This window comes from Macaca thibetana, chromosome 1, assembly GCF_024542745.1.
Source record: "Macaca thibetana thibetana isolate TM-01 chromosome 1, ASM2454274v1, whole genome shotgun sequence".
NCBI classification, from domain to species: domain Eukaryota; kingdom Metazoa; phylum Chordata; class Mammalia; order Primates; family Cercopithecidae; genus Macaca; species Macaca thibetana.
Window position 1 is genome coordinate 215,136,039 of NC_065578.1, and position 20,749 is coordinate 215,156,787.

Consider the following 20,749-nt stretch of genomic DNA (forward strand, 5'->3'; position numbering starts at 1 on the left):
AAAGTGAAAAGGAGAAAAGGGACAGGGTAGACTTCCATAAGACATCAGTAAAATAAAGCAATTCTTGTTTTAAGGATTTCAACAGCTTTCCTCTTCAGCCAAAAATTCTACAATAAATAGGACAACTTATGAGAATCCACTGGGAGAAGTCATTGGATGATAATGATTAGAACGATATTTTGTTATAAATCAGATGAAATAAAATCAAGAGCAAAAAGGATTTCCCATCTAATCTAGAATAAAAATCACATATAAAATTGATCTAGACTAAAGTAGGATGCACTTATAAATTATGAAAAGATTCCAAAACATTGAAGTACTGTGGTCTCTTCCTACAAATTAACTCTTCATTTTAAAGTAATATAGGGTAGCATTATGACTGAAGATAACTAATATACTCAAATTGCACCAACTACATCCCTGGCCCAGAGAAGTTAAAACAGAAGAAAGCAACAATGACTAGACTCTTCACCAAAAAAGAAATGTTTGTTTTTGCAGGTTAGCTCCACCATTTTTTTCACATTTGCATCCTAATAGTTCTACTTGGTCTCTCCATTATGCAACAGTTCTTTACAATACAGCCAGCTACCCTGACAACTGGGTTCCTTTGCCAGGGTGGCTTTGTCTAAATCCTAAAGCTGTGCTTGGCTTTGCACTGAGCCCAGTGGCTGCCTGTGATCTGAATGCCAATGAAGAGTACAGACCCTGTTGTCTAACAAGCCAGAGACTAAAAGGTCTCTTTGGGGTCAACAAACTGTCTCGACTACTTTCATAAGCTTAAGAGACTGGAAAATGAAGCTAGAAATGCATCTTATTTCTTAGGAGGACAATGGAGGAAAGTATTAGACGTTTAACATTCATCAGATACTGTTAGGGCTTCAAGTTTAGGGAGGGGTCTAGTAAACCGTCACGTGTAAATAAAGTACTTGTTCTTTTAAGAAGGAATAAGCTTCACCTTAAAGAAAATGTAAATAAATTTTATATTATCAAATGTGAAAATGTTTAGAGAATTTATGTGCTCAAAAGTATACATAAACATCTCCAGTCCCACTTCCCACTTTGTACTGGCTGAGGATGACTAGATACTGACACGGAAATAAAGACGGCAAACCATTATGTTGTAAAATCTAGTGTTCAGTTACAATCTAAGACATGCAAAATTATATAACTCTAAGGAAGCAATTAGTAGGTAATATATACTAAAAAGCAAACATTAAAAATGCTAAAATCCAATGGTAGAAGAGTACTGTTTTAACTACGTTATTTTAGTTTGTCAATAAAAAATAACATGCGTTGTTTTTGTTTGTTTACGTATCTGAATCTGCCATTCCGCTACCATATATTTTCTTGTATTTTTGTGCTTGGAGGTTCCCTTTTCCTTCCTTGTAACGAATTCACCATCTCTCTCATTTAATCAAATGGCAAATCCTGTGTTTTATTTCCTAGATCACTCCCAAATTCACCCACCTTATGCTGCTGCCCCAACCCTAGTACAGATCATGGTGATCTCTCATCTGGATTCCTATGAGAGCCTCTGAACTGGTATCGGGCCAGAGTAGTCCAATAAGACACATAATGTGACACATACATATAATTTTAAATTTTCTAAAAGCCATACATAAAAGAGCAAAAAAAAAGAGTAAAATTAAATTGAATAATGTATTTTACCAAATACATCCAAAATACGATCATTTCAACATACAACCAATAGAAAAAATTGAGATATTTTACATTCTTGTTTTTTATATCATGAACTCAAAATCCAGCGTGAATTTTACACTATAATATAGGTCAATTTAGACTCTAAATTTTCAATAATAATTTTCAATAATAGTCCAATCAAAATACTAAAGTTAAAGGAAAACATATTGCCCAAAATTGTAAGTTAAATTTTTAAATCAAAATTAACTAAACTGTAAAACTCGCTCCTCATCACACTAGTTACCTTTCAGGTGCTCAGCAGCCACTTTGGCCCACGTCTACCTTGTTGAACAGTACAACTGTAGGTCTTCAATTTTTGCCTCTTCTAACCTAGACTGAATATATTCAAAAATAGAGATCATTCACATCATCTTATGGCTTTAAAGCCCCTCAACCACGTCCCGCTGATCTGACAAAACCCAAGTGCTTACAGAGGTTTTGCAACCGAGGCTCCCTCCTCCTTTTCCAGCCTGAGCCATCTCCACTTTCCCCTTACACTCTGTTCCCCGGGTAAAAGATGCTTTCTCCAAATCCCGGAACATGCTCAACTTTGTCCCCTTTGGCATGTGCTGCTAGTCCCTCAGGTTTCGAATCAGAGATCACTTCTTCTTTTTAGAGCCCTTTCTGTTACACAGCACAAGCTCTTGTGAGGGTAAGAACTGGGTCACTATTGCTCATTATTGTATCCCCAGCATTTATCCAAATACCTCATACTTTGTAGGCACTCAAAAAATATGAATCAATCCACAGAGTAATCTGAGCTACCCAAAATATGCCAAAGGCAAGTCCTCATGTCACCACATGTGGCCGGAAGAGAAGGGTCTTCCCGGGAGCTCATTACATGGTTTTACTATCACTAACCAAAAAATAAGAGAAACTATGCCAAAATCAGCACCAAAACACTGAGACTTTCAAGTTTGGAAAATGCAGTACAAAGTAATACTTTGTGTTTTATAGGTTCTTCTGAGTCCACTGGAAGGGCAGTATACCTGAGCAACAGAGTAAATTCTAGTGTCAAGGGACTTGTGAGAAAAGCATTGGCCCCACTTCTTACAAGGAGAGCTCATTAGTATTATTTCAGGTTTCTTTCTCTCCCTTTACTCCCTCTAATTCTGGTAAGATGGAGTATTTTATCTGGTGAAAAACGGGTGAGGAAAAATCCTTGGTTTGCAGGATTCTGCTGGACCCCCGTTTTCCTGCTGAAACTAGTAGGCTGCAGAAAATGCAAATGTGCCTTTTTCTTCTATGCAAGAGATCAGCAAACTACAAAAGGCTGATGCCTGTTTTTCTAAATAAAGTTTTATTGGAACTCTCATTAGCTTACCTGTTGCCTATCTATTTTCTTGCATTACAATCACAGAGTAGCTACAATTGTAACAAAAACCACAATGCCTACAAAGACACTTACATCTGGCCCTTTACAGAAAAAGACCCCTGCTCTATGGCACTGTCTTATTTATGAAGTGAGATTTAAAAAGTTGGCCTGGTTCTGCAATTCAATCAGCAGGTCATTTGGCTCTCAAACTAAGACCTCCACTTGGACTTTTATCATTAGTAGGTACGTTCCAGCCTCTATCTTTGCTCTTCATTTTGTATCTGATATTGTACAAAGGCCAGGTAGGAAAGAATGACTTACACCATGACCTCTAGAAACCCCAATCCTTCATCTACATAAAATTTCCAGGCACATTTATTAAGTTCTAGGGTATAAAACTTGAGCGGAGGGGTCTCATAAAATAATTGTTCAAGCTATGAAACACCTGGAAATCTGACTTTTGAAGGAAATGTTAGCCCTACATCTGGGAAATGTATATCATTAATGTCCATTTCATCACATATATAACTGTATGTTCCTTATATCGTCAGTAAAGAATACTAGCAGTATAAACTCCAGCCTAGTTCTTCAAAGACTTTTAGTATTTTCATGATAGGACCTTTGTTTCATGCATGCAGGTACCTGTATTCTCTGCAGAAATTTTGTTACTCTTTGTTGATTTTTGTTTCCTTGAGTGTTTCTCTGTTTCTCTCTCAAAACAAATCCACATGACCCAAAAAGTGACACTAAATCACCCATTTCCAGTAACACTAATAAATAACTATTTCAAAACTTTATTAAGAAGCATTCATCTGTTTCTCATGCCAATATTTTTAAAAATAAAACTTTTTTACAGTGACAATTCTATCATACATATTTGTAAAAATATACATGTAAGAATATTATTCTTGGCAATAACTATAAGGAGTTAAAGAGAGGGAATCAAGATTTCCCTTGTAAGTTTATAGGACATAGTCCAACAATAATCTTATATAAGCTATTTTAATTAGGTCAATAAGAGTGTTGCATATTTTCATAACATGCTTTTTATTCACTTCAATTTCTTAACCAGTTTTGTTCCATTTAAGATCATTTCCTTGTGCTAAACATCTCATATTTCCAAATTTCCTATAATAAAAAGTTGCTTAAGTAATTTAATAGAAGACGACTAGCAGACATGATAAAATGTAAAATACTTCCTACCTTGGTACAAACTCAGGCTTACTTTTGGTTCCTGGGAATTCTTTCTAAAATGAAACCAAGTATAAGAAACAGCTTTTCCAAAAAATTACTTTTGTGCAAAGAATTAGAAATTAAAGATGAAAAGGACTTTATTTTTCTAAATATTTTTATTCCAATTAGACTGTGAGTAATCTGTGTATTAACACTATTCAAAAAAATACCTGTAAACTAAAGTATTTTTCCATAATCCTCAGTTTGTGATAGGCCATTCTGAACCCAAGTTTCTCATCCACAGATTCAAACAACTACAGATAGAAAATTTAAAAAAAAAAAAAAAAACAGTAAAAAATAACAATAGAACAATATATGCATATGTTATGCCGTGACTTGAGCATCTTTGGAATCTGGTAACCCCAAGGGACCTAGAATCAATCTCCTGTGGATACCAAGAGGCCACTACAGTCTGTGTCATATGCCTCTCTGACAGTTACCACCTTCCTAAATTGAATTTTTTTTAAAAAAAAGAAGCAAAACTAGTTAATATCACTTTAATGTTATGAAAATAATCGGATTTCATGTAAACAATAAATATACTCTGAGGTCAGGCATGGTGGCTCACACCTCTAATCCCAGCACTTTGGGAAGCTGAGGCAGGCAGATCACCTAAGGGGAGGAGTTCAAGACCAGCCTGGCCAATATGGCGAAACCCCGTCTCTACTAAAAACACAAAAATTAGCCGGGCATGGTGCTGGGTGTCTGTAATTCTAGCTACTTGGGAGGCTGAGGCAGGATAATCGCTTGAACCCGGGAGGTGGAGGTTGCAGTGAGTCGAGATGGCACCACTGCACTCTAGTCCGGGCGACAGAGCAAGACTCCATCTCTATTGAGTAAACAAACAAACAAATAAATAAATAAAACTCTGATAATCAGAAATCTTAAACATTTCTTTTTGTTAAAGCTTTCTTCTCATTTGGTAGAATGATAAAACAAACGTTTGTCCTTTTTCATTTTCCCATCATAAACCGACTTCTCTTCGTAAGCATATTCTCCAAACCCTAGTATTTTTAAAAAGCAGCACTCTACTCCCAAAAAATTATGGGCATAAAAATATTTCAGGGACTCCAGTGTATCTTTTTTTTTTTTAATGTGTAGACCATTTACTAAAATGAAACTCTATCAGGTCATTTAAAATTGACTGCAACAACAAACACTAGCTTAATACATAAACTTTAGAACATGTACATGTTCACCACTGCAACAGAAGAGGTCAGAAGGAGGTAGCGCTTAACTGCCTCAGGCCAAAGTGACACATACTATTTTCACTCCCAATCCACTGGCCAGAAATTAGTCACAGAGATCCAAAGGAAGTGCACGGAAGGCTCAACAATGTAGGAACACATAGAAAAGTTGCTCTCCATCTCAAAAACAGCTCTAAAACACTGTTCAAGAATCTTCCCAACTCTGTGTTCAACGATAAGGTTGTAATTGGCCAGTTAACCTAAAATTAGGCAGATCAACTTTTAATTATACCCTCTGCAATGCCTAACAATTTTACCCTGGAAGGAAAAACTTTGTATATAAGGGACTTGACCATCTGGGCAAAGAAATTCTCTGGAGAAGACTTCCCTGGAAGAAAAAACTCTTGTTTGTTTAAACCACTTCATTTTTTCTAGTCTTGTTTTAAAAAATTACTATCAATAAATAGTTTTAATAACACTTAGAAGGTAGCATTTGAAATCAATTTCATGGTTTGAAACACAGTTTTATTAAGTAAAAAAAAAAATTTCGAAGAATTTCACAACTTATCAAATACCGAGACAGACTGAATGATTATGCCAAATGTTTTAGAAAATAACTAATTTATAACATCCCTTCTTAACACAGGAAAGTTTAATATTTTAAAGTGCAAGTGTCATAAAATTTTTTTAGTACTCCAAATGAATAGTAAATACATGAAAAAGCGTTCCACTTCATTAGTTATTAGGGGAATACAAATTAAAACCACATTACTGGCCAGGGGTGATGCTACACCTGTCAGGCCTGTAATCCCAGCACCTTGGAAAGATTGCTTACTCCCAGGAGTTTAAGACCAGCATCGGCAACCATAGGGAGAGGCACATCTCTACCAAAAATGTCACCAAGTGTTGGTGAAGATATAGAACACATGAAACTTATAAACTGCTGCTGGAATACAAAGAACAAACACTTAAGGAAAGCATCTAACAGCATCTACGAAAGTTGAACAAATGAACATTCTATCATCCAGCAGTCCCACTTCTAGGTACATAGCCAACAGAAATGTGTATGTATGCACACCTAAAGACATATACCCAAAATGGAAAAACAAAACAAATCCAAAAATAGAACAGATAAATTGGGGTCTAGTCGTGTAGTGGAAATATAATACAGCAATGGGCCTGAATGAACTGTTAGTACAAACAACAACATAAATAAATCTCACAAATAAAATTTTGAAAAAGCCGCTATATGATTTCACACTCAAAAGCAGGTAAAACTAATATATGCTGCAGAAGTCATCCCGTTTGCTTGGTGGAACATAGTGACTGGAAGGGTAGCGGAGGGGAAGGCTTATAAGGTAGCGGTAATATTCCGTTTTTTAAATATAGGTGTTACATGGTGTGCTCACTTCATGAATATTTACAGAGCTGTATTCTTGTGATTATTTTACTCTTATGTATCTCATACTTTAAGAAAAAGTTTACCTTAAAAAATTATTACACGTAACAGAAACAGGCTCTTTTGATTTATCATATTTTGCACCACCAACTATTAGTTCCAGTATTCTTTACTATGTTCAGCGATAATTTCTGAAATGGCTATTCTCATCACCATGAGGGGATCTCATTTGTGATCACTGTATTCATGAGTCCTTGCTCATTAGAAAAAAAAAAAAATAGTGTTTTAATTTCTCAAAAGGATGTTCTTTTACAAGTAATGGGGGAGTTTTTTTTTTGTGGGGGAGGCTGAGGCAAGAGGATCACTTGAACCCAGGCGTTCAAGACCAGCCTGGGCAATATGGTGAGATCCTATCCTCTATGAAAAATTTAAAAATTAGCCAGGCGTGGTGGTGTGCACCTGTACTCCCAGCTACTCAGGAGGCTGAGGTGGAAGGATTGCTTGAGCTCAGGAGGTTGAGGCTGCTGTGAGCTATGATCATGCTACTGTACTCCAGCCTGGGCAACAGAAGGAGATCCTGTCTCAAAAATAAAAGTTTGGGCTTATCACTTTTTAAGAAAATTAGATAAGACGTCAAAATTATTTATTTTAAAATGATCATACCATACTAAAACATGTACGGATTTAGAGATGATTTTTGGTCAATCCTTCTTATTTTACAAAAACAGGAAAAGTGATTTGCCCAGGGTCACAAAAGTATGTGGTAATAGATGATATTAGTTAGTACTCAGCTCTCTGGAATGAGAATTTGTCCCTATTCCCTTTAAACCAAGCTTGTCCAACCTGTGACCCTCAGGCCACATGCAGCCCAGAACAGCTTTGAATGCACCTCGACACAATTCACGAACTTAAAACATTATAGGATTTATTTTGAGATTTTTTTTTTAGCTCATCGTGTGGCCCAAGACAATTCTTCTTCCAATGTGTCCCAGGGAAGTCAAAAGACTGGACACCCCAGCTAAACCATTCTGCTGCTCATTTTATCACTGGCACTAGATATGGAGGTTTTATTATGCAAAGGAATTTCCGATACATGCCTTTGAAGTTGGATTTAATTAATTCAAGACACATAATTATATAACGTGAGCATCTGCAGTACCCGTAGTATTCATCCTGAAAATAGTTTCCAAAACTCGATGCATTCAGAACTTCAAAAAAATTAATGTAGCAAAATCTGCATTAACTCTAAAATACAGCTTTAATGCAGGTATCAAAAACTTCAAAAAAAGAAATTCCCCATGTGGAATCAAAAAGATCTTTCAGGTTCATTCGATAATTTTTTTTTTTTTTTTTTTTTTTGAGACGGAGTCTCGCTCTGTCGCCCAGGCTGGAGTGCAGTGGCTGGATCTTCAATGATTTTTTACTTTGCTTTGTTTCTATTTCCATTTAGCCCTATTTCAATGCTTATTTTACTAAACTCAAACATAGGGAGTACTTTATTTTCTAACATGTTTGTCTCCATATTTTTTTTTCAATAATTTAACATCCATTTCTAACTTGCCTATCAGTCCCAGGTCTTTTTAGATCTTTCTCAATTATGGTTGTTATTCTCACAATATCTAAATCATATCATAAGTAATTGTTCTATTAAAATGTATTCTGTCTTTAAAATGAGCTAAACATGCTTTATCTTGAGTGATGAATGTTTTTTCCCCTAAATAATACCAACATAAGCCTATACTTGATACAGCCAGTTAAAACAAAAACTTTAGAGAAAATTTCTGGTCAATTAGTGTGTCACTGAGTTAATAAATCATTTAATTACCACTTGCTTGGGTTATCTGTATCCTCATTTTATCAATAAAGAATATAGTATGACATAAGAAACTTCCAAGTTTAAAGTCACAGCCAGGACCTCTGATTTCTAATTTACCTGAAACTAACATACTCTACAGAAAAGATGAGGGATCTCGTAACCTCTGCATATTCAATGCTTTGATATTCAATTGTTTGTTTTGTTTTAAAGAAATTAGTTTATTAGAGACAGTAAAGCATGAGACAGACAGAGAGAGAATGAATCTTTCCCTTGATAATCTCCACTAACTTTATAAATATGCTCAGAATGGAAATGAATGAGAAGAAACAGAGGATGAAGGAGGCATCAGAAATTTTCAGCCCTGTGTTTTACCTCTGGAGAATTCTTATTGTTATGAAGAACATGAACACGGGGGGTGGGGGGCAGTACAGGAAAGGAACAACTGCAAGCTGCCATGCTGAGTTTAACAACAATCATCAAAAGGGGCTTTGGGAGCTCACCAGCTGCAAAGTTTTTGTATTAGGCTGTGATTCCATTGAGAGGATGGGAGCCCCTAAATAATGATGTCAAAAGGGTTTTTACATGCCCAGGAAGCTATTTCAAGCAAACAAAAATCTACATTTGTTCCTAATGGAGGTTAAGGCCTTTGGGGATTAGAGATAGAGAGTGTAGATGGCTATTATCTAAATAAACTTATTGTTCCTAGCACAACAAAGGAACATATTCCTAAAAAGAAATACAGGATATCTTCACTGTAAAACTGCAAAGAAATGAACATTTTTTCCAAGAACAAGCAAAAATGCCAGAAGTTTCATTTTGAAAGTTATATAGCAAAGTGAATTTGAGAATTAAAAGGGAATTAGAGGATAATTTCAAGAGGAATTTCATTAATGGAGATTTTTGCATCATATTTTCATGCTTTTTTTAATTATAGAGTGTAATTCTTAATGACTGCTTCAACAAAATTTGGGGAAAGTAAAATCACATTGCCACTGCTGCTAAGTTTTAACTGATCTTCTCTCTTGTACTTGTATTCTACCCAGTACAGCCCAGCAAATGCAGCATGTTCACGTTCACTTGTCCAAAGCAAAATGACTTCTTTCCCAAGAGAAAATGAAGAGATTAAAGGGAGATATCTTCAATGAACAGACGAAAATGTTACCTAACAACATGCAGTCTTAAAAAAACAATAAAAACGTAAGTTTTTTCTACAGTCAAGGGGAAGTCTGACAATTCTCAAAGCAAGTTGCAGTGGCATCTTCTGTCAGTTATTCCAAACAACATATTTTTTTCCTTCATTGTAGCTTACCAAGTTTGTGCCACAGGTTTTGTTCCTGGCTACTTGATGCGAAGTGCTTTCTTAATATTTGTTTTTACATAGATTATAATCATGCTTAGTAAATAGGTACTTTTCCAAATGAAATTCTTAGTATTACATTGGGAGTTACCATAGAAAACCACATTAGGCTTATTATAAACTGACTTTATCCACAAACACAGAAAAATATAAAACGGATAAATTTAAGACAGTTCACTTAAGACATAGTATAGGTTTCTTGCAAACACGGCTAAAAATTACTTAAGATCATAATGAATCACAAGGATCGGTAAGAGTCAGTAATGAAATGATGTCTGAAGCAAGCACTGAAATATATCTAGGCATAGCACATGCAAAAAATGTGATACTACGCTTTTTCCACCATAGTGACCTGCAAATTGTTTTACGATAAGGCCCAACAGTTCTAGCAATGCTGTATAATCTCACATCTTTCCCCTGTCAAATGAAGAAAAAATTAAAAGAAGATACACAAACATAAATATATCTTCTAAGACATATAGTATGCCTGGGTATTGTTTATATGTTTCTGGACAAATCAACATGGTTTGTTGGTGTGTCTGGTTTTTTGCATTTTGTTCAATAATTATATTGCATAGCTATCCAAAATTGTTCAGAGGTTTTGAAAGAATCAAGTTGTAAAAAATTGTGGATAGGCAGGAATTCTGACAAGCTTTCTAAACATGACCCTTTATTTCAACATGAAGATAAAGAGGCAAAGCTATACTGATTGGGTAGAAAACAAGAATGGGACTTAAAAAAAAAAAAAAAAAGAGCTGGACAGATAGTGTTCTTCCTTCTAGTTGATAGGAAGGCCACACAGAGTAAAACTATACTCACAACTTTGGTGTTCACATGCACAATCTTGACCACTTAGAAAGAAGCAGCTTTACTAGTGCTTATAAAAATTCATTAGTCCCTATAAAACCAGAACCAATTCAGCAGACAAGTAAATAAAACAATATAAAGAAAATAACTTCACAAACTTCGATATAGAATTTCAGAAAATGTTAAAGTTCACTGAGAAATACTATTTAGTGTGATTAAGATAATGAAAATAAATCAATAATGCAAAGACAGTATCAATCACTTGTTTTCAAATTTGAGGGTTTTTGTTCTAATGAAAATATTCTCTCAAAAGTAGTTTAGTTACATGAATAAGATTTCTGGATAACTGATCTGCATAGGCTATAAAAAATTGCCTGTTTATACAGGTCTGACTTTCAAAGCCCCAATCTTGAGTACGTGGTCAAGGTTAGCCTTACCATACGAATCAGAGTGACATCTAGTGGCAACTCCATTGAAGTACTTGGTACTTCATCTGCTGTAAATACAAATGAACAGTACCTAGCACATGGCAGGCCCTCACATACTGTTGCATGAATACTTTAACTTCAATATTTTAAGCTAACATTATAATTTCCTCAGTTCTACTGAACTTCCTCCTTCCTTTTCCTTACCACTTCTAGTCCTTCATTCTCTCCCTATTTTCTCAGTTGAAAAGATCCCTTCTACTTGTCTCATTCTCTCTATGGAATCCCTGATCATTCTATATTTTTCTAACCCATTTTTTCTTTCAGTATGCACATCTTATCAGTCTCCATCCTAGGTATATGATATAATCTATTTTACGTGGAACTCTTCTGAATACTGCTATACTAAATCATGAAACTAAACCAAATAAATCTATTGTCATTCATGCAAACCTGGGAAATTATTTCATTCATCTCTAGTTGACTTGATCATGACTGTTTTCTAAAGGAACCATGCCACATCTTCTTTACCCCTCTTCAAACCCCTATCCCCCAACCCCATCTTTCTCATTTTTTAATACCCTTACTTCCTAGAAAACAGGGAAACCATTAAATGTGAATAACTTCAACTTCCCAGCTCTCTACTTGAAACATTCGGAATACCCCCTTATACCAAAGGAAGTCTCATACATTCTACTTTTCAAGAACTAACCCCTCTTTCTTGTGTCCCATCTTCATTGTCATCTAAGATTTGATTATGTCAAATGATGATCTCTCTCTTGGATCTTTTTGAATTTCCCTCTGCATTTTGACTCCTTTCCTTCAACCTATGAACATGCTCAAAACACCCAATCCAAAAATCATCTTTCTTTGGCTTGCTGTAATCTATGTTCTTTCCTTTTATCAAAAACAACTCAGAAGAAAAATCTATGATGACTGTCTCCATTTCTTCAATATCCATTCACTTTTCAACTCCTGGCAATTTGTTACTTACCATCACTACTACTGATCTCCAAAAAGTCACCAATGAGGTTATCAGTGGCCCCTTCATAGGCCTTGTTGTCCCTGAATCCTGAAATAATGCTGTAATAATTGCTCTTGCTTGGCATCTAAAGTGCAGCGATCTTTTTATTCTCTTCCAATCTCCCTCATAACTCCTTCTCTCCTTTCTTCTCCTTCTCATACAGGCTAAATGCAATATGGCCTCGTATACACTTGAGCAAATAAAGAGGCGAAGTCTTGCTTTTATAAAGAAAGTGCTTCAGTTTCTAAATAGAAATTGATTTGCCTATGAATTTAGCTCAAAATTATGTGCTGCTTACTACCCTCCTTTCCTTCAAAGTAACGCTTGAACCCTTCTTTGTTTAAATTTGCCCTAATTATTTCCAATCATAAATCACTGTCCCTAATAAACCAAATTTTATCTTGCATTAACATACATTTTGTATCATCTTTAGATGTGTCCTGAGGTTTTTAAAAATTCCCTATTATGTTAACCTGCAACTACTGTATGCCTCCCTCTCCCACTTTCTCTCCCTTCTCGTATGCACATACATACACACACATACACACACACACACACACACACACACACACACACAGTATCTTACAAGGACAGCAAGCTCAATGCCCTTGTCCTCCACCCACTTCTGGGTATTTCTTCAAAATGTTTTAAATCTGAATACACTACTCTTTACCGGTAAGTTATTAGTAAACACTTGGTGATTAAGGCTAATCCTTTTTTTTTTTTTTTTTTTTTTTTTTTTTTTTTTTTTTTGAGACAGAGTCTTGCTCTGTCACCCAGGCTGGAGTGCAATGGCGCAATCTCAGCTCACTGCAACCTCTGCCTCCCAGGTTCAAGCGATTTTCCTGCCTCAGCTTCCCGAGTAGCTGGGACTACAGGCACCCGACATCACGCCTGGATAATTTTGGTATTTTTAGTAGAGACGGGGTTTCACTATGCTGGCCAGGCTGACCTCAAACTCCCGACCTCAGGTGATCTGCCCGCCTTGGCCTCCCAAAGTGCTGTGATTACAGGTATGAGACACCATACCTAGCCAATGAAGGCTAATACTTCAATAACTGTTCATTAAAAAAAAATGATAAAATAATGTTTTTTAAAAGAAAAAAACTGACTTTTGTTTTAGCTTTTTGACTGATACTATTAGTCTATAAACACTATAAACACACAGAAAGTGAGATAATGCTTTGGAAAAAGATTAATTTTCTAATTCTGAGCTAACTGGCCCAATTTTACTTGTGAAAACTGCTCTGTAATTTGTCACAACTCTAATTTACACCAAACTCAACATAATTTTTTTAAATGCTTCTCAAAAAAAAAACCCTCTGAAAGAGAAGGATGGACTTCTGGAAAATTAGCAGCACAGAATCACGAAGAACAATATTTGAAGCATCTATACAACTTTTATAAAACATTTGCCACAAGGCAAGTTTCGGTGTGTGCAAAAATCCATTTGTAGACCAGCTGTGACAGACTCTTTAAAGCATATCCAAGGCAATGATAAATGAAGCGGACATTCATGCCAAACGCTTGGATTTAGATTTACATATCAAGAAAGCATTAATAAGTAATCCTACAAGGAGTACAGTTGCATCTACATTTTATGTAAGTAATAGTTGCTCATTTCTTTTTAGGGGAAGGGGGAATGCTATATTCATCTTTTAAAATGATAAATTCTTCATTTTTGTTTTGTTATTTTCTTTTTCTCCTTAGTCTAGTGAAGAGAGAGTCAGACAGGATATTCTGCTAGAAGGCCCTGGCAAATCTACTCCACTGTTGTGGGGAGAGGGGCACTTTGATCTGGAAGATACATAGGGACTCAGATTTAGAAATGTAGCCTGGAAAAAGCATTCTATTGCTGAATGGACATTTGTCTACAGGAATAGTTCCTGAGACACACATGGAAGAGCTGAAACAGGACCCAGCCTACAGGGGAACAGAGCTTGCAGGGAAGGTGGGGAGGGGGACACAAAAGTAGGCTGTAGCTATTCCAGGTGAGTTCTTCGATATCAAGAGATTTTAGGGAGGTTGGATGTCCTCCAGGAACTTCAGTTCTGGAGCCTACAACTATCTAGGACCATTTTAATTAGCTAATCTGCTATTCACATTTATACCCCACTCAACCAAAACTCCACTAGCTTCAGGGAAAAGTGGAGGACACTACAGAATTGGTACTCTGATTGTCTAGCCAATCACAGTCAGCTGTTGAGCTGGGTTAAATGCTATATACAGGGTCCAAAATAGTGCAGGTTGTGCGACCTCTGTTTTATTATTTAAGATAACTGAGTTTCTTTGCTTTTGATACAAAACCAAAAATCATTAAATGAGAGAACATTTTTAACTAAGAAAAAAATTTTTATACTGAAAAGTACAAAAAATATATTTATCCAAAATCAGGCATATATGCATCTGAAAGGTATATCTACTAAAGTGATATGACATAACAATTCTAAATAGTCCTGAAATGTTGAATTAATTCTAGTAACCATGAGCAGTGCTTTCCGAACAGCTTTGATTCTGAAATGAACATTCTTTGTATTTGATGACACTAATTCAGCCTTTTTGTGGTCGATGCTATAAATGTTACGGAAATTATGTACTGCCCATGTTCATTACCTAAATTTCACATAATAATAGGTTTGTTAAATTAATTTTTCCCTAAAATAGATAAAACAATTACTCCTTATTAAGGATTAATCACTTGCCAAATTTAATTTTCTAAAACAACCTCACTATTTCAATTACACAAAAGTCTTAGATTTGGTTATTTTCAACTTTTCATTTTATTTTTTCAAATTCAAGTAGACTTTAGAGTTTAAAATAACAGAAACACTTTGCAGGTAGTCCCTTGGTTTTTAAGTGGTGTGAAATTCAATGTAGCTTCTGGGTACTCTAAATGCTTTGCTCCAGAGAACAAATATATAAATAGTTAACTCTGAGGATGGTGTCATAAAGGCCTATTAGCTTGGTTTAACAGTACTAGTTATACCATTAAATCAGCTCTAACTCTAGGCTCTTGGGATGAAAGCATGGGGGAAAGGAAGTTAAAGTTTTCATCCCTTTTCCCAGGCACAGAATTCGTCCTAAGCAGACATTTGAAGTAGGCAAATGGAACTTTGGCATAATTCCTACCTCCTTTCCCAATACATATTCTTTTCCTACATCCTTTTGTTGTTTCTACCAGTTGCAAGGTCTTCATGCTTCCTCCATCATGTTATGCCATTTAGATTTGCCTTAAGTTCTCCAAATGGCCCATATTTCAAAATTTAAGCCCTACATCACCATCCGATTTCACAGGCAACACAAAGAATGCCAACTGCTTCTAAGGAGTAAGTGAATGAACATGCCTAAACCTTTTTAAAAATAATTAAGTACCATGACTATGAACTTAAATAAATATAAAATCTATGGGATCTTAAGTAGTGTAAAAAATTGAAGTAAAAGCAACATTTTAAAAAGAAAGCTAGGGAATATAAAGCAAGGTATTTGGATGCAGAAAGTTCCTACGTAAGCAGACTAGCACTAACCTGAAAGCGTATGCTTTTTCACTATCCTACAGTTCCTTCCCTCCCCTTTTCCCCCTAAACATACAGTTTCTCAAAATCTAGTATCTTCAGAATTGATCCTAAAAGTTGAAAGAGAAACAAGCCAACAATGTCCACTTAGAGAGCGAGAGAGAGAGAATGATCCTAGGAAATCTGTTTTCAATAAAAAAAACTTACAGAATTTGGTTTAAGAAAGAAATGTTCTTTCAGTATGTACATCCGATAGTCATATAATATTGTTCTTTTGTACCTTATGCTGATCAAGGTTGGTAGAGAAATGAATGTTTCTTCTATGAGTTGTAACCATTTCATCATGATATATTCCTCATCAAGACTCTCCAGTTGTTCTCTATTGTCTGCTATGTCAAACACAACTCTTGAACAGGTTAGGGGCTTAGGTAGTAGAGTGTAAAATAACTGAATAGGAATGTTGAGACATTTTATGGCAAACCTCCAGAACTAAATTGAAGAGCTGGAATCCCATCTTTTCCCATGAAGTCTTCTATAAAGCAAAGATGGAGAAGTAACATCTTCTCTTCTAATAATGTGAAGATTATTAGAATCTCTCTTCTAATAATGTGACATAGGTTAGCACTTAATGTACATACCGTCTTGAATTATTCTCTGTGTGTTTCATATATTGGTCTTACTCTTTGAGTAGATAATGAAAGCATGAAAGTAGATTATGTAGAATTTGCCTCATCTCTATGTATTGTCCCAGTTTCATTACTAATAGAGTACTCTATCACTCTCAAAAGGGTACTGGTTTGGAAGATACACAGCCAGCTTATCCTTAAAGTAAAAGACCACATCTTAAGTTTCTTTTCTCATATCAATCAAATACCTACTATATACTCAAGAGAAACTTTGATTTGACTGAATTCCAAATTCATTATGGAGTCATTATTTTCTTGGTTACAGTCTCATGGCCCTCTGTACTTTCCATAATTAGCATTTATCACAGTTGATAATTACATTGAATGATTAGCTGTAGAATGTCTGTATCTGCATTTGGTTTTACCGTGAGCAGTGGTACTCAAAACCAGGAGTAGTGATGTGCTCCCCACCTCAGCAGACATTTGGCAACATAGACATTCTTGGTTACTGCCAATGTGCTGAGGGATGGAGAGACAGGAGGTGCTGTTATCGAGTGCAGGGTCCCCCACCCCTGGGCCGGAGACTGTGGCCTGTTACGCAGCCAGAGGTGAGCAGCAGGTGAGCAAGCATTACCACCGGAGCTCCACCTCCTATCAGATCAGCTGCGGCATTAGATTCTCATAGGAGTGCGAACCCTATTGTGAACTAGGCATGAAAGGGATCTAGGCTGCACGCACCTTTGAGAATCTAACTAATGCCTGATGGTCTGAAGTGGAACAGTTTCATCCCCAAACCATCCCCCCTCCACACACCACCCAGGTTCATGGAAAAAATGTCTTCCACAAAATCCACCCCTGGTGCCAAAAAGGCTAGAGACAGCTGATCTCATGGGTAGAAGCCAGGGAGGCTGCTAAACATCTTATAATGCACAGTACAGCTTGCTATGACGAAGAAGAATTATCTGGTTCAAAAATGCTGAAGTGAAGAAACTATTCCATGAAGTCAAGAACCCTGTCTATTTTGACTCACGATCTTCCAGCAGAACAGCTTGGTATGTATGAAATCATCAATAAATATTTGCCAAATTAATAAATGTATCACTCAAGTCCTTTTTAATTTTTTTTTTTTTGAGACAGAGTCTCGCTCTGTCCCGCCAGGCTGGAGTGCAGTGGCACAATCTTGGCTCACTGCCACCTCCGCCTTCCGGGTTCAAGCAATTCTCATGCCTCAGCCTCCAGAGTAGCGGGGATTACAGGCAGGTGACACCATGCCAGGCTAATTTTTTTTTCTTTTTTTTTTTTTTCAGTAGAGACAGGGTTTAGCCATGTTGCCCACGGTGGTCTCGAACTCCTGAGCCTAAGTGATCTGCCCGCCTCAGCCACCCAAAGTGCTAGGATTACAGGCATGAGTTGCTGCGCCCGGCCTCCTTTTTTAATTCTTATACTGGCTCCTTTTTATCTTGCCTGTCTTCTGTCATATGTGCAAACCCACCTGAAGCACTAGAAATTGAGGGTTTAAAGTGTAAGCATATCTTTGAAATTCTCCAATTACCAGTATACTGATAGATTCGCTGATAAGAAAGCAAAACTATTAGCCAAATTTACAGCTTCATGTTAATCATGTTCTCCATGTTACAGAATTATAAATAATAATAAATTACAGAGAAAACTCTCAGGAGTCCCCAGAGTGTTTTCTTATCATCTTATCATAACAAGCCTTAAGTTAGTCATAAGTTTAGAAAACAGCAAATCATAAAGACCAGAATAAAACTCTAAGACTCATCCACATCATCAAAAATGGACAGTAAAAGAACCCTTTTATCATAAAGCAATTTTACCTAAAGTTCAAAGCATAAGCTTTGGTGGGATATGGGAATCCCCAAAGTATGCATTAAAATGTGAAGACCTTTCTTTTCTTAAGTATTTAGGCATGGCCAAAGTAAGTAAGAATCTGCTGGTACTGAAAGGGGAAGCTAGGAGAAAGGGTCAAGCCCAATCAAGGAAGTGACCACAAGAAGTAGTGGCCAGCATGATTGAGAGATTGGTTATATACAGGAGATGAACCATATAAGTCATATACTGTAGATAACTGAACCCCTGTTTCTCACTGGAAGTTACAAATATAAAAAGGATAAAGCTAGAATGAACTCTTTGGTGTGAGACAGAAATTGAAATATCAATGCAAATTCAGTTTTTAATATACAGATGCAGAAATCATAACCATAAGTGAATATGTCATATAATTATTTCCTAATTTTATTTTTAAGGAAAGAGCTTGACAACAGTTACACTCAATACAGGGAACACAATTAATACCCAGATTTAGAGTTCTAAATATCATTCTCCACACAAAAAGGAATCAGGATTCCCTGGAAAACTGCAGATTCCGGGGCTGAAGCAGGGATATCACAAGCAGAGCCTGGAACATCTTATTGTGCCAGAGAGTAAGAAGGTGCTCAAAGAATGATGGAGACATGTTAAAGGACACAGAAATTTGAAGGGAATCCCACTGGCCAAATCTGAGACAATCGGGACATCAAAATACCTAACACTAAAACATTATGACTCATTTGTTGAATAAAACAAGAATCCATGAGCCCATATTGATATAAATAAATAATGAATCTATGAATGGAGAGATTCCCTATAAGAGAATCCCAACTAATGAATGTTGAAGAAACAACAAATTAGAAAGTCACCATTTGACATTCATCTTAGTCACAACTAAGTTAGGCAAGAAACATCAATAAATGCTAAAACTAATGAGTGAAAGAGAAACATAATATTTACATAGTCTCAAAGTACCTCCTTAGAAAATAATAACAAAGGACAAAAGAGTACCTCTACAGTGGAGAAAACTAGTAGTCACTACCTTCAGGCGATCAAAGTTAATATCAGTAATAATGGAATAAACCAAAATTGAGTATCAATTCAGAATAAGAACAAAATATCACTTTTGTGATATTGCTGCCAAAAATGTACAACCTACATCTAATCAGGAAGAAACATTAGACAAACCCTAATTATGGGATGCTCTACAAAATAACTGGCATGTAATCTTTAAAAGCATAAAAGTCGTAAAAGTAAAGACTGTGAAGCCATTCCACATGAAGAGACTAAAGAGCCCTGACAATCAAATGCACAGATCCTGGGTTAGAATTTTGCAATGAAAGACATTACTGAAAGAATTGGCAAAATCTAAATGGGGTCTGATGATTAGATGGTAGTGATTGATACATCACTTTTAATATCTTGCCTTAATAGTTATACTCTTTTTACATAAGAGAATGTCAATGCTACAAAAATGCACCAAAGTAATCAACAGTAACGGAGCATCTCACTCTCAAATGGTTCATTAGAAAAAGTATTACTGAGCAAAACTCCGTCTCAGAAAAAAAGAAAAAGAAGAAAAAGCATTATTCTTAGAACTTTTCTGTAAGTTTGAAATTATTTCAAAATAAAAATAAATGCAATGTCAAAGTTCTTACATTTGCAGTCTCTACTTACTTTTTGATACAGATTTATCTAATTAATACTTTTGGGTTTTTTCCCCCCATACGGAGTCTTGCCTGTCACCCAGGCTAGAGTGTAGTGGCACCGTCTTGGCTCACTGCAACCTCTGCCTCTAGGGTTCAAGTGATTCTGGTGCTTCAGCCTCCCGAGTAGCTGGGACTACAGGTACACACCACCACACCTAGCTAATTTTTTTCTATTTGTAGTAGAGACGGAGTCTCACCATCTTGGACAGGCTGTTCTCAAACTCCTGACCTCAGGTGATCCGCACGCCTCGGCCTCCCAAAGTGCTGGGCTCACAGGCATTAGCCACCACACCCAGTTATCTAAGTAATACTTAAGGCTCTTAAATAGGTTATGGTAATAAATTTCATTCATTTGTTACTCACTTGACAAATATTAAGTGTCAGACTCTTTGACTGGCACTGGGAGGATGGTAGACAAAAATCACTGCTTTCATGGAGTTTATATTTCCATGAGGGAGAAAAAAGGTTATATAGTATGAAAAATGCTAGGAGAAAAACATAGCAAAGAAAGGAATAGAATACTTTGGGGAGGACTAAAGTAACCAAGGGAAGTCTCATTGAGAAGGTAACTTTTAAGGAAAATTAAAACAATGTGAGGAAGCTCGATGTAGATATATGTGGGAAAGAGCTTTCCTGACATAGTAGCAAGGCTTTAAGATGGAAAATGCCTAACATGTTCCAGGAAGACAAAAAAGTTGCAATGATAAGAGCATGAAGCAAAGGGAGGAAGTAGTAGAAACTCAGATCAGAGCGGTAATGAAGAGCCAGATCATCTAGAGCAGCAGTCCCCAACCTTTTTGGCACCAGG

The 20,749-nt window shown here is 36.2% G+C and overlaps 1 protein-coding gene across 4 annotated transcripts in view; it reads right to left on the minus strand.

The window, feature by feature from the left end:
• The window catches only part of AKT3 (AKT serine/threonine kinase 3), a 362,334-nt gene that overhangs the window by 249,264 nt on the left and 92,321 nt on the right, over positions 1 to 20,749 (minus strand). The window contains exon 1 of one of the 4 annotated variants that reach the window (XM_050771526.1): positions 1,946 to 3,888. The exons of the other annotated variants lie outside the window; for them this stretch is intronic. The gene's annotated coding sequence lies outside the window, so the exon portion shown is untranslated. Of the gene's footprint in view, positions 1 to 1,945; positions 3,889 to 20,749 lie in introns of those variants that run through there. 4 annotated transcript variants of the gene reach the window in all.